General features: G+C 35.8%; 1 pseudogene across 1 annotated transcript; it reads left to right on the top strand.

Annotated features, from left to right (window-relative positions):
- Nucleotides 1-6296: 6296 nt before the first annotated feature.
- Nucleotides 6297-6797, top strand: LOC307180640 (ADP-ribosylation factor-like protein 5A; annotated as a pseudogene). The gene has a single exon. The product of its transcript is annotated as an ADP-ribosylation factor-like protein 5A (transcript).
- The last annotated feature ends 8934 nt before the right edge of the window (nucleotides 6798-15731 follow it).

Below are 15731 nucleotides of genomic sequence, written 5' to 3' on the forward strand. Positions count from 1 at the left end.
TGATGTTGTGTATATGGTGGGATTGGAGGAGAGTCCTCTATTATGAGCTCCTTCCAGAAGACCAAACAATTAATTCCAACAAGTACTGCTCCCAATTAGACCAACTGAAAACAGCACTTGACGAAAAGCGTCCAGAATTAGTCAACAGAAAATGCATAATTTTCCATCAGGATAATGCAAGACCGCATGTTTCTTTGATGACCAGGCAAAAACTGTTACGGCTTGGCTGGGAAGTTCTGATTCATCCGCCATATTCACCAGACATTGTGCCTTCGGATTTCCATTTATTTCGGTCTTTACAAAATTCTCTTAAGGGAAAAAATTTCAATTCCCTGGAAGACTGTAAAAGGCACCTGGAACAGTTCTTTGCTCAAAAAGATAAAAAGTTTTGGGAAAATGGAATTATGAAGTTGCCTGAAAAATGGCAGAAGGTAGTGGAATAAAATGGTGAATGCATTGTTCAATAAAGTTGATGAAAATGAAAAATGCCTCTTATTTTTACTTAAAAACCAAAGGAACTCTTTGGCCAACCCAATATAGTAACAGCTGGAAGATATCTTGGAGTAAGTGTGACTACTGCATTGCAATAAAAATTAGGAAGTAATTTCTTACAACTGTGACATTATATGTATATCAAAGCTAAAAAAGAAATGCATTTTCTCCCCTAAATATTAATATGTTTAAAGGTGATACCCTCTTATATATCTTGAAAGGTCCTCAGAAAGTAAAAGAATCTTTCACAACTGAAGTGACATCGCTATTGATCATTCAAAATCCCGAGTTAAACTTCTGATCAAAGGCTTCCTCAACAACATAAAATGAAATCCTTTGTTGTTTCATGAGAAATACTCGTCATTAGAGTTTTGTGTCAACGTTCCTTGAGATGAAAAAGTATATAATTATGGTCACAGTTAGCCTTATATTGTTATACTTGCATTTAGGAAATTGAATTGTAAAATTAAAGATGTAGAAAACAATGCTCCAGGGCTTCCCTGGTCGCGCAGTGGTTGAGAATCCTCCTGCCAAGGCAGGGGACACAGGTTCGAGCCCTGGTCCGGGAAGATCTCACATGCCGCGGAGCAGCTGGGCCTGTGCACCACAACTACCGAAGCCCGCGCGCCTGGAGCCCATGCTCCGCAACAAGAGAGGCCACCGCAAAGAGAAGCCCGCGCACCGCAATGAACAGTGGCCTCCGCTTGCCGCAACTGGGGAAAGCCCGCGCACGGCAACAGAGATCCAATGCAGCCAAAAATAAATACATAAATAAATTAATTTTAAAAATCTTAAAAAAAAAAACAGTGCTCCAAATCACTTAGTAAAGAGTAAGAAATAAATTGCGGTGAAACAGTAGAGGCCACCCTGCACTACTTTGCTTCTTCCACCCGCAGGCTGAAATAAGCTCCAGTCTCCTCTTTAAGTAATAGCCTTGTAAACACAATCGGCACACCCCATGCCATAACTGCCTGCCATTTCTCTCCATCAGTATTAAGTCAAGGTAATAGTTAAGAGTGTAAGAAATTAATCTCACAGAGTGAGTAATCTTGGGCTACAGATAGATACATTTCCAGGTCAGTTTAGTTACTTTATCTAAGATCCTTTTGGGTACAGCTTACCTCTAGCCTCCTCTTCAGGACTGTACATTTTAATTCCATCCTGCTTCTTTACCCCTAGGCCAGGTAGCTCTCACTCAACATCTCTAGATACTAAAGAATTCAGGTTCTCTCTATCAGATCATCTAGGCACAATCTGAATTTTCAGTAGATTGCAGGGATTAGGTCATACCCATAACCATAATTTTAGGGTCTCCATTAGCACACATTTCACTATGTAAACTAGAAAAAGGACCTCTTTGGCAAATGTATGTCCTTAGGTTCAAGGCTTGACGAATGGATCATGGGCTGGATTTCAATCCCTTTTCTCCCATGGCTGGACACAGCCCTGCCTGGCAACCGTGTGTATCTTGCACAGAAGGTTGCACCAGGCAGGCAGTGGATATATGTATACAGACGGAATATAGGGAACACTTAAATTTAGCTAAATTGCAGGCCATGCCTTCACAATTTAGGGTAATTCCTCCATCCCTCTGGCTTTTAAACCCAGAAGTCTCCCATGGTGAAAGAGAGTCAGATGTGCCTTGATTTGAATACCCACTGGTGCTACCTGTTACTTCAACAGGCAGCTTTTGAAACCCTGGATAAATTCCTCCATTAAAGCTTCCTCATTTGTAAAAGAGGAATACTATTTACATAGTCTGCTGTGAAGGTTAAAGAAAATTATGTATGCAAAGCACATTTGGCATTGTAGAATATCAATACATCCTATTGTCTTTCACTGTATTTGTCCTTTAGCCTACTTTCTCTACTTATTTGGACAGCTGTTTTCCTCTGGAAAGAACAGAGCCTAAAACTCTGTGCTCAGTTCTGTTCTTGTCTGTCAGATATTAATTATCATCATAATAGTTAACATTTATTAACTGCTTACTGTATCTAGGGACTATTCCAAAACCTTCCATGTATTATCTCATTTAATGCTTACACCAGCTTTATGAGGGAGGGACAGATGTGGTCAGCGGTTTACATTTGATGAAATGAATCTGAGAGAGGATAAGTCACTTAACCCAAATTACACAAATAACTATTGGCTGAGAGGGATTGGAACTTAGGGTCTTCTACGCTAGAATCCTCATTCTTTCTTTCTTTTCTTTTTTTTTTTTTAAATTAGGTGAGGTGGTAAGTCACCCAAATCCATTTTCTCCCATCTCTGCCCTGTTCTGTGCCCCAAGAGAGTGGCCTCAGTGGATTCTATCACCCAGGGGTCCTTGCCCTCTGGTTTGTAGTTGGGTTTGGCCAGTGTGGGGAAGTGTCAGGTGATTAAAGGTGGGAGGCAGAGACCAGTTGGGATATTTCTTCTTGCCACCTGCCCTTTGCCTTGGCACACTTCTGACAGTGGCCGTATTCTTCTGTGGTCACAGCTGCAGCTTTCACCAAGCTCTGGTAACCTTAGTTCCTCCCCCATCTCTTTCTGCTTTTGTAGTCATAGGAGAGAGTCCTCATTCTTACCTACTCAAATTATACTATCTCCCAGGAAGTCTCTGATTCATTACAGGTTAGCGTTCGTCCTTGTGAACATTTACGTCTATCATCTAAAATTTCTCTGCTTTGTGATCAAAGAGAACAGAATGCTCCATACGAAGAATGCAGTCCCCGAATTGAACGTGGGTTCCCAGGAGAGTTGTGGTTGAGATGGTGGGTTCTGGATTCTGAGCGCCGGAGTTCGCATCTTCTTGCCATGGGACTTTGGGCAAGTTGCTTAACCTCCATTGCCCTCCATGCCTGTTGCTTCATGTGTTAAATGGGAGGGAAAAAAATCTACTTTATTAGCTTTTTTGGGTGAGGATTAAGTATTGTAATACATGTTTAAAAAAACAAAAAGCATTTTGAATAGTGCCTGACATACATAAAGACCTCAGCAAAAGTTGACATATGAGTATGCATATTTTCATCTATGACCTAGCCACCATACTTCAGATTACAGTGTACACCCAAAAGTATGCCATACCTTAGGAATTCTTGTTATAAGAAAACTGAATTTAATAAAACTAATGATCGGGGTGATTGCGTTTTACTAAATTATCTTTTCAGAAAAACGTAAGACCCCTGGATATTTTTAAACAGGGAGCTTACTCCTCTCATACATATAAAATGGAATGATTTATGAAACTTAAATATTTTTCAGAAAAAAATCACTAATTTACTTATTGCTGCATAGCAAGTTACCCCCAAACTTAGTGGCTTCAAACAGCAAACATTTATTATCTCACAGTTGCTCTGGGTCAGGAATATGGAGCAGCCTCTGCTTGAAGATCTCTAACACAGCTCAAAAGAGGGAGGAGTTGCTTTCAAGCTTGCTCATATGGCCTAAGTCCCTCCCCGGCTATGGCTAGTGATATCAGTTCCTTACTACTTGGGCAAAGAATTACTCAAAATATGATAGTCGGCTTCCACCAGAGCAATGGCAGAGAGAGAATATGAATGAGATAGGGTGAGAGATGGCAAGTAAAATGGAAGCCAGAGTCTTCTTATAAACTAACCTCGAGAAATGACTTCCTATTTTATCACTTTTGCTGTATTCTGTTTGAGACAAGTCACTAGTTCCACTCCACACTGGATGAGGGATTACACAAGGGCATTCATCTCAGAAGGCGGGTGCCTTTGGGGCCATTTGAGGGACTGCCTACCTGAACTGAAATGGAGGAAAGCAAGGGATACCTATTCATCCATTTTGTCAAACCCAAATTATTAGTTAAGGATCAATTTCTGAAATGTTATCGATTTAGAAGTTTCTTATTAGATTTCTCTTCTCCATGCTTAAGTATAATTTGCATGAATGTGTGCTCCTTTAAAATCATTCTCCTTTCAATATTTAGTATAACTTTCCCTGGATGCCCATCTCTTCCTCCTCTTCCATTAGCTTTTCACCTATGTTTCCCACCAAAAACGTTCAGGAAAGAGACAGACTGCATTAAATCAAGAGCATAATTATTTCCATTGCCCCAGATGTGATGCATATGGTTGGGGAACTGAGTGCTTTCTTTGAACTGGATTTAATTAAAAGACCATGAAATCAGTATTAAGATGGGGTCAAGTTTTAACAGTACTATGAGACCGTAGATGAGAACAAGAGAAATCGCATCCAGAAATGACTTTATGGGTGTCAGCTGAGTAGCCTACGTGATACTTGAAGCTTTTCTAGGATGCTGTTTTGCTGCCTGCTTATATGCATTGAAAAAATTGTCAAAATGTGTCAGAAACATACTTGCTCTCATTTTTGCACACTAACAGTAGTAAAGTTGGAAGCTGGCGGAGTTTGAACATTAATATACATTTCTGTGAGTTTAAGAAGCAACTTATGATTTTTCCTCACCTTTCCACATTCCATTCCATTCCATTATAGAAATGGGAAGATTTAATGGTCTTATAATATGTTATATCTTCTACATTTCTACTTCAGTGTTCAAACAAAGCTCTTGCCACTGGCATCTGGGAATGTCAAGAACATTCTAGACCCTCTTATATATGTATTTAACTAACCTGACTTTGTGTCTTAATCTGGCTCTGCAGACAGAGAGTAAACCCAGGGAGTGCCTCATCCTTATCTTACGTACCAGCCACACTAACATTTTTGATTACTGTCTCCATACCCATTGATTCTGGCAGTGGCAAAAATACAATGTGCAGGCTAGTATTTTTTAAAATAAAGATAGGCCCATTTTGTTTTAATGTATTACATAGGCAACAAAGGAAAAAGTGTAGTCCCATTTTTCATTCCACTCTTTTTTCCGAAGTCCTCACTTTAGCATATGTATATACTTTCAGGATGGTTCTGTGCACCCACAATCAACTATATCTAACTAACCCACTGGGTCTCATATATCTTGTTTATGTGGCCACCTGGCATCATAACATGCATTTTGTTTTGTAAATTGTTTTATTTGCTTAACAATATATCTCCAGTAACTTTTTCAGGGCAGTATATATAGATATTATAAACCACGTTACTAGCTATGTGATATTCTCTATATAATAATAGCTGTATAGCATAATTGAGGTATGATTAATTTAACCAGTCTGATACTGATGAACACTTACATTGTCACCAACTTTTCCCTACTAAAACAATGCTACTGAAAACTAGTTTTGCCTGCTTAAAATACTCAGTTTTGTATGACAAATTCCTTTTGAATCAAACAATACATGCATTATACATTTTATAGAGATTGCCAAGTTGTTAGTGAGCTACAAGAGAACAAACATAGATAACAATATCAAGAAAACAACACGTGAACGAACAAAACAAGAATTTCAACAATGAGACAGAAATCATAAAAAAGAACCAAACAGAAATTGTGGTGCTGAAGAATACAATAGAAATAAAGAATTAAAAACTCAATGGAGAACTTCAACAGCAGACTTGATCAATCAGAGAAAAAGAATTATTGAATTTCAAGGCAAGTCACCTGTGCTAGAGGAGGACAGTGGTCCACGAGGCTCATTGCAGACAACATGGAGGCAATGTGTGCAAGCCAGAAGAGTGCCCCAGAGGCAGTGTCCAGGCCATGGGTGTGGCAGGGAGGCCTGGGCTTTTGCCTCCCTCTGGTTCCTAGGAAGCTGGCCAGCAGTCAGTGCAGAAGCAGCAGCAGCAGAGGTGTAGGCTCCAGCCCATCTTCCTCCCCTGCTTCAGCCTGAGCTGGGGGTGTCCAGGTCACCCAGGTGGCTGGAAAGGGGGTCAGCTACCCAATGGGAATTCTCTTCACCAGGATATGGAGACTCTTCAAGCACCAGGAGCACAAAGTTATTGTTGGGGTGGATAATGCAAGGAAAAGTATCATCCTTTACCAATTTTCTGTGAATGAAATTGTACATACATCCCCTGCAATAGGAAGTAATGTAGAAGAGATAGTGATTAATAATACATGCTTCCTCACGTGGAAAACTGGTGGCCAAGAATCTCTTCATTCTTCCTGGAACACTTACTGTACTAACAGAGATTTTGTAATTGTTGTGGACACTACAGACCAAGAATTTCTGTAATTAGAGAACTCTATAAAATGTTAGCCCATGAGGACCTAAGGAAAGCTGGATTGCTGATTTTTGCTAATAAACAAGATGGTAAAAAGAATGTATGACTAGCAGAAATCTCCCAGTCTTTGGAACTAACTAACTTTTATTAGAGATCGCCAGTGGCATACCCAGGCATGCTGTGCTTTTTACTGGGGAGAGACTATGCTAAGAAGTTGAATGATTTCACAATTTAAGATTAGATGATCTCTACTGACCTCTCCTCACAGACTTTATATAAATCAAGTGTTGGACTTTACCTGAAAGCTGTAAAAATGAATGGTTTATATATATATATATATATATATATATATATATATATATATATATTTATATATATGAACTAATTTGTCTTCTTATAGAAAAAGTTTAAGACCACTTATTTGAAAGCAAACATGAAGTCTCACCTTCCAATCCACTTTCTCATTAGCTCTTTCCAAACCAAGGGCTTAAAGCTGTGATTGACATTTTTCTCATCATAAGTCCTCTCAGGACATTGTATAGTCTGTGCTAGGTAGAAAGGGAAAGGAAGACATTTTTAACTTTGAGAGATTTATTATCAGTATAACCCTCCCTTGTTGAATGTTGTTCTCTTCTTGTTATATTTAGTCAAAAGACAAATCACAGATACTCAGTTTCCAATATTTTAAAATGTAATATAACTTACGAAAAGTATTTTGCATAAGGTTGTTTATGTATTGTGTATATACTTGAAGTTCAAGTTAATGCTTTATGTTCTAAGGAAAAGCAAATTACACAAAAGTTAATATTCTTAGTTATGACCATAATGAGATGAGTATGGGTATTGGTTTTAAGTGCCATTTAATACTTTTTCCCTATGTTCTCTGTATTATACTAACCAACCCCCCAAATCACTGAGCTGCTCTTAAAATAATAATAAAGGAAAAATCTTGACATTGTGTATCTACTGCTTTGCTGATCAAATCACATACATGAAACTACGTAATCCAACTGAGTGAAATATCAAGTTCTTGGCTTAGTATTACTAATGGGCAGAATTGCACGTTGAGCAATTATCAGATTGTTGCCTTTATTGGACCCTATGCCATCTAAATTACTAAATAAACTGTTAATCCATCAATCAGCCTATCATTAAGTGTATTTAAAATTATGAAGTGATTTTTTTCAGCATTAATTAAAAACTGTTGTGTGAAACATATCTACCCAGAAAAGTATCACCCTATAAATATTACCAAATAATTTAGCTAGAGTCTTCTTAGGTATTAAATCATATGTCCAGCATTTAAAGTGAATTTGAGATTAAAGGTAAAACATATTTTCTAAGCAACAGAGATAATTTTTTAATTTGAAAATTTCTTATTAGGAGTTGGAATAGTTTGACAATTGTAAAAACAAAAAAAACAATAAAAACAATTCTTAATGCTTTCAAGAATTTGGTTTAAAATTTGATCAAGATGTTATATTATTTTCACTAAGAAGTAACTTGGCCCAAAATACCTTTCATGTTTTCTTAGGGTATTTTCTTTCAGTAGCTGAAAGTTGAAGGTATTTTTATTGTAACTGTAAACAAACTTATACTTAATGTGTTAAAACATATTCTTGAGTATTCAGTGTATCTTCATGCCTTGAAAATCTGAAAGCTACTCCAAACTGGCTGTTTTAGAATATTCAAGAAAAAAATAATAACCACTTTTAATACCAGCATTTTAGATTTCATGAAGATTTTGATGAGGGATAATATTACATGCTATAAGCACTGACAGAACTTTGAAAGTTCCCTTCTATGAAATATAAACTACCAATATCTAAATCCAAGACAACCATGGGAGATCAGTGTTTAACACTGGATGTTTTGTGTTTTATATTTATACTATAATTGTCAAAATGCAAGTATAACATTTTAATACTTGTCAACGTGCTTTTACAAAAGTAAATCCTAAGTTACTAAGCTTTGAAGACAAGTCATTTAAAATTATACAGTCACATGAACAAAAAGGAAAAAGAATGAAAAGTGTAAAAAAAAATCCTATAGGACTTATGGGACACTATCAAAATGAAAAAACATATGAATTATGGAAGTCCCAGCAAGAGAAGAGAGAGAAAAAGACAAAGCTTAAAGAAATAATGAATTAAAACTTTCCAAAACTTGGAAGGGAAATGGACATCAAGTATCATGAAGCTCTAAGGACTACAAAGAGGGTCAATCCAAAGAAGACTACACCTAGACACACTATAATAAAATTGTCAAAATTCAAGGAAAAAGAACTATGAAAGCAGCAAAGAAAAGTGGCATTGCACCTAACTAAAAGCTTTTGCTCAGCAAAGGAAACAAAATCAACAGAGTGAAAAGGCAACCTACAGAATGGGAGAAAATGTTTATAAATGATATATCAGATAAGGGATTAATATCCAAAATATATAAGGAACTTATACAACTCAGTAGCAAAAACCCAAATAACCCAATTTAAAAAACAAGCAAATGAGCTGAATATACAGTTCTCCAAAGAAGACTTACAAATGGCCAACAGGTATATGAAAAGGTGCTCAGCATCACTAGTTATCAGGGAAATGCAAATCAAAACCACAATGTGATATCATGTCACACCTGTTAGAATACCTTTTATCAAAAGTCAAAAGATAAGCGTTGGCAAAGATATGGAGAAAAGAGTACCTTTGTACATTTTGTTGGTGGGGATGTAGATTGGTATTGCCATTAGGGAAAACAGAATGGAGATTCCTCAAAAAATTATAAATAGAACTGTGGTAATGATCCAGCAACTCTACTTCTGGGTATATATCCACAGGAAATGAAATCAGTATGTCAAAGAGATATCTCTGCACTCCACTCCCATGTTCCTTGCAGCATTATTCACAATAGCCATGATATGGAAACATCCTAAGTGTCCATTGATGGATGAAGAAAATGAGATATATGTGAGATATGTATGTATATATATACACACATACACACGCAATATATGATTTCATTTAAATTTGGAATCTAAAATAGTCAAACTCATAGAAACAATAGAATGTTGGTCGCCTGGGGTTGGGTGAAGGGAGAAGTGGGGAGATATTGGTCAAGGAGTACAAAGTTTCAGTTATAGAAGATAAGTTCTAGAGATCTAGTATACAGCAATGTGACTATAGTCAACAATACTGTATTTTATACTTGAAATTTACTAAGAGAGTAGATCCTGTGTCCTCACTGCAAAGTAAGAAAAGAGAAAGAAAATGGAGAGTGTGAAGTGATAATTAGCTGGATTGTGTGATTATCTCACAGAGAATATCTATATGAAAACATCTACTTGTACACTTTAAATATACTCAACTTTTATTCGTTAATTATACCTTAATAAAGCTGGAAAAAAGATTAGAAAGAGGCAGTGGTATACAGTGGTTAGGTGCACCAGCAACTTTATAACTGGTGTCAGGCAGAACTTTGTTCAAATGCTAGCTCTTCTACTAAGTAGCTCTATAAATTTGTGCAAGTTAATAAATCTCCGTCAGCCTCACTTTCCTCTGCTCATATAATGGCTGTAGTAATAATAATACCTATTGCATAAGGATTCTTAAAATATTTAGCACAGTGTCTGGTCCACATTAAGTATTTATTACTTTTATTATAGAGCCTTAATCGAATGACAAATGAACTGCTTGAGTTTTAATCATGGTCTGGTATGAGTCTAGGTTATTGATCCAAGTTGGTAAATTCAGTGTCTTCTGAACTTTACCCCAGCCATGTCCCTTACTATATTGGATACCTCTCAAATATATATTTTATATCTATAATCTTGCCCCAAGCCCATATTGTCTTGTCTATGCTTTAAAGTCATTTAACATTCTCAAGGAATAGTAATGCAACAGATATAGATGGATTTTTAAGATTTTGCTGATCTGTTTTATTATGGCTTATTGACATATAAATGTGTTAATAAATGTTTAATAACTGGCTATCTAGAAAAATGCATACATGCATATATGTGCATGGTTGTAAATTTCACTAACAGTATGTATAGCATACAATTTACAAATAAAATATACTATACTGTATCATAAATTCCATATAATCAATTGATTCTCACTGAATGCTGTCTTTGTTTTTGGTGAGCTTGTGTATTCATAGCCAACCTGTGGATGTAATTAACAAACGAGTGTAGTTCTGGCATTGAGTGTTGACTGATATTTTTGTTTCTATTAGTGAATAAGATGAAAGTGAAAAAATGGAAAGTGTCAGAACATAGCACGTTCATCAGTGATGTGAGTGACTTTTCTGCTGAATCACCCAATAGTTTTTGAATACTGGAATAGTAATTCCTCAATTTTTTGTGCTATTTAGAGCGTAATGGTCACAGACCTAATTTTAAAGTTTAATCAGCATTAAGATTTTCTCTATCATGTTTTTGCTAGACAATAAAAATAACAACAAAAATAAATCAAGCCATTATTTGTAGTATTTACCAATTTCTGTGGTGTAAATATTCCAGAACTCCATGGCCAAGTTCAAATGACCCACATGATGTCACTGAACATAGAGTTGAGATATGTAGCTGTAAACATTACAGATAATATTCCCACCACACAGACACAATCAATATAAATAACCTCATGTATAAATAATAGTATAATATAATTAACTGATGAGTTTTGAGTTTTTATTTCTTTGGTTTTAATATAATTTGCCTAATTCTAAGTTTATATAACTTATTTTTTAATGGCTTGCAAAATTTTTGAAAATGTAACAGTTGACTCTCAAGAGCCATCTCAAGCACAACACTGTTATAAATGTTGTAGTATTTGTGCCCCCCCCCCCCGCTTTTTTTTTTCTGCACTACATGGCTTGGGGGATCTTAGCTCTCCGACCAGGGATTGAACCTAGGCCCCGGCAGTGAAAACACCGAGTCCTAACCACTGTACTACCAGGGAATTCCCGTGCCCTCAATTTTTAAAATAGCCTTCCATAACTCCTCTTCTCCCTCTGGCCACTTCCACCTATATCTCTGTTTTCTATTTTTATCAGCCAAAAATCTTTAAAATTTACTTTTATTCACTCTCCCCATTTCTTTATTTCCCATCAACCCACTACAATATAGTTTTCTGCCACATTCCTCCATAAAAACAGATCTGGCTAAGGTTACCAGTGTCTCTAAGTTAAATAGATTTTACTATTCTCATTTTATTTGACCTCTTAGCAGCAACGTTTACTGTTGACAAACGACTCAATCCTTCCTGAAAACTCTTTTCCCTTGGGTTCTACAATACTTATTTTACTTCTCTGCCCATTCCTTCTCTTCTCCTTTGCAAATGCATCTTCCTCGACCCAGCTGTTATATGTTGTAATCAAGATTGTTCCTAGACCCTACTGTCTTCTAATTCTATAATCCTTCCCAAGATTTCAATTACCACATATATTCAGATGACTAAAAAAAATATATACATACACATGTATATATCCTTCCAATTTTTAAAGTGTAAAATTTGTTTTGTATATGTATACCATCACCACAATCAAGATAATGAACATATCCTTTACCCCCAAAAGTTTCCTGGTGTCCATTTATAATCTCTCTTTCTGAGCCAATGCAACCACCATTCCCCAAGCAACCACTGATCTGCTTCCTGTCACTATAGACTAGTTTGCATTTTATCAAGGTTTATATATATATATATATATATATATATATATATATGGAATCCTACACTCTGTTTTCTGGCTTTTTTCACTCAGCCTAATTATTTTAAGATTCATCTATATTGTTGCCTGTATTAATAATTTATTGTTATTGCTGAGTAGCATTCCATTATATGGATACACTGAAATTTGTTCATTCATTCACTTATATCAATAAGACATTTGGGTTGTTTCCAGTTTGAGATTATTACAAATAGAGCTGCTATGAACATTTATGTATAAATCTTAGTAGGGAACATATGCTTTAATTTCTGTTGGGTAAATACCTAGGAATGCAAAGGCTGATTTGTATGGCAGGTTTATTTTTAACATTATAATAAATTGCTTACTGTTTTCAAAGTGGTTGTGTAATTTTGCATTCCCACCAGCAGTGTATCTGATTTCTGCATCCTTACCAATGCATGGTATTTTCAGTCTTTTTAATTTTAGCCTTTCTAGTGGGTATGTAGCAGTATCTTATTATGGTTTTAATAGACATGTTATTAATGGCTAATGATCTTGAGCATAATTTAATGTGCTTATTTGCTGAGTTTCTTTTGTTACATTTTCAAATATTTTGCCCATTTTTAATTCAGTGGTTTCTATTCTAACAAGTTATAAAAGTGTTTTTAGATATTTTAGAAGTTCTTGGTCAGGTATTTGCTTTACAAATATTTTCTCCAAGTCTATGGCTCATCTTTTCACACTTGTATCATTGTCTTTTTAAGATATACTTTTGATGAACTGTTATTTACTGAGTATTTTTTTATTTGTTTTTGTTATATTTAAGATATCCTTGTTAAATCCAAGGTTGTTAAGATTATCTCCTGTTTTCTTCTAAAAGTTGTATGATGTTCATTTCTCTATTTGGGTTGTGATACATTTTCTATTAATTTTTATATATGGTGTGATTGAGGTTGAAGTTAAATTTTTCTTTTGTCTAATATTTCCAGCACTATTTTCTCAAAAGATCATCTTTTCACCAGGAATTACCTTGGCAAATTTGTTCAAAAATTAATTGACTATATATGAGTGACTCTCTATATGGAATCTTTCCTATTCCATTGATCCATGTGTCTGTACATCCATATACACTACACTGCCCTGATTATTGTATCTTTTTTTCAGCTTTATTAACATACAATTTGACAGATAACATTGTATAACATTAAGGTATACAATGTGTTGATTTGATACACTTATATGTTGCAAAATGATTACTACATTTGGGTTGTTTCCAGTTTGAGATTATTACAAGTAGAGCTGCCATGAACATTTAGCATTAGCTAATACCTCTGTCACATCACATAATTATCATTTCTTTTTTGTAGTGAGAACATGTAAGATCTAGAATAAGTCATGAAGTGAGGTAGTAAGTCTTCCAGCTTTATTCTTTTGTTTTTTTTTCAAATTGATGATCCTCAGTATTCCGTTGCTGGTCCTATCCATTGCTCATTGTCTTCAGTGGATTTCTTTTCCCACTTTATTTTCCAAATGTAGATATGGAGGTGAAAATTATATAAACCAAAATATGGTAAACGGAAGCCTGCTTCTTAGGGTACTCAATTTTAATTGCACTAGGTCAATATTAATAAAGTTTAGCCAGGGCATTTATCTGCCAAGAATATTGTGACATAAATTCATGGCTTGGAAAGGCTACCTAAAGGAAATTCCTGAGATTCCAGGCCACTATATTATTATATTTTATTAATTTGATGAGATAAAAGTGACTACTGATGAATATGTTACACCATTCTCTTCTCAATATGGAAGCAACTTTAACGTTATATCTATACAAGCATAAAAGCAACCAGCTACAATTTGAATAATTCAGTCAAGTAACTGGATTCTTTTATGACATCAAATGACCAGTTTGACTTTCACTGAATCGACTGGTTGGTTGACACTTTGAGGAGCATTAACTTGTCATCCTCATCATTACCATGAAATAGTATTTATTCAGCATCCACAGTTGCAAGTGATATAAAGTTAGCCAAATAATTGTAGACTCTGCCCTTTAGGAGTTTATGATCTGGAAACTCAACATATCCAGATGAGCTCGATGCCATTTAGCACAGTACTGCTTGTAGGACTTTGAGAAATACTACTAAGTGGCTGTAAAAGATCAATTTTCTACACAAAGTGCCAAACTATGGACTAGAAAGTAAAGTAGTGCACATGGTGGGTGAGGGTAAGTGATCTTCTCACTTGAGATGGTGTTATTTGGGCCAAATTTCAACTACAGGTATCCTCTCCCTTCAAAAAATTGAAGCAGCACTTTTTAGAGAGAGAAAATGACATGTCTGAGCTTATCAAAAGCAAATGAGTCCTTCGGGAATCTGAGAGTGAGTAATGATGGTGGGGGATGCAGCAGGGAAAATGGTATTTTTGGCATCAGAATAACTAGGCTCTATTCCAGCTTTGTCCCTCATGGGTGGGCACTGGGTAATTTATTTAACTTCTCTGCATCATAGTTTAGTTATTCACCTGTAAAATGAGAAAGCTGTAATCATGTTTATGCCTTCATGATATCTGAAAATTATGCAGAGATCCTGCAATGAAAAGTGAACCCAAAATGAATTTATACAAGGACAGTCACAATAATGAATGTTTCTTTCTAACTAGGCTGAGAGGGCTATACTTTTGAAGGAAATTAAGAATTTGTATGAAATGCAGTTTTAACTTTTAGAGAGTATTTATGGGTTGTGCAATAGTTTTACCTCTTAAAAATTACTCTTTTATAATCCAGTTAAAGTATTTTGTTACATGGTTCATTTAGAGCTTATTCTTTGCTATTACAAATGAATTATGTCTAATCAATAGTTTATCTATTAGAATTCCCTTTTTGGGGAGGAATCACAGAATGTAAGATTCGGGAAGCCCATTAGAAATAATGTGATCCTATTCTCTATATGAGAACATAAGGAACCTTTGAGAGTGAACTACTTGCAAGAGTGAACTACTTGCCCAAGGCTGAACGATAAGCTAATAGGAAAGCCAGTACCAGAATCCAGGTTTCCTGTTTATTTCAGTGCTTCTGTAAAGTATTTCTGTCTCATAATCTTTCATCTCTAGAAAGTAAGTGTGTCACAATGGACAACCACTTTATGAACTCAGAAGGGACAGCTGGTATTTGTGAGCGGGCATTACTGTGTGCCAGGTATAGTGCTAAAGGTTGGGCATAGGCTATTTCCAATAGTCCTCACACAATCCTAAGGAGGCATTAGCAACTATTCAACAGATGAGGAAACAGGATGAGAAAATTTAAGTAACTTACTCAAAGTCACACTACTAGGAGTAGTTGAGTGAAGGTTCATGTTCCAGTCTGTCTGACACAAAAGCCCATCTTTCCACTACATCGTATACTCTCCCTGGGAAAGTGCCATTACCATTTTGAAAATTCTTCAGGGCCCAACTAGATGAGTCAGCAGCACTAATCGGACATGACATTGGGAAGTTCA

This window comes from Stenella coeruleoalba, assembly GCF_951394435.1.
Source record: "Stenella coeruleoalba genome assembly, chromosome: X".
In the NCBI taxonomy this organism is placed as follows: domain Eukaryota; kingdom Metazoa; phylum Chordata; class Mammalia; order Artiodactyla; family Delphinidae; genus Stenella; species Stenella coeruleoalba.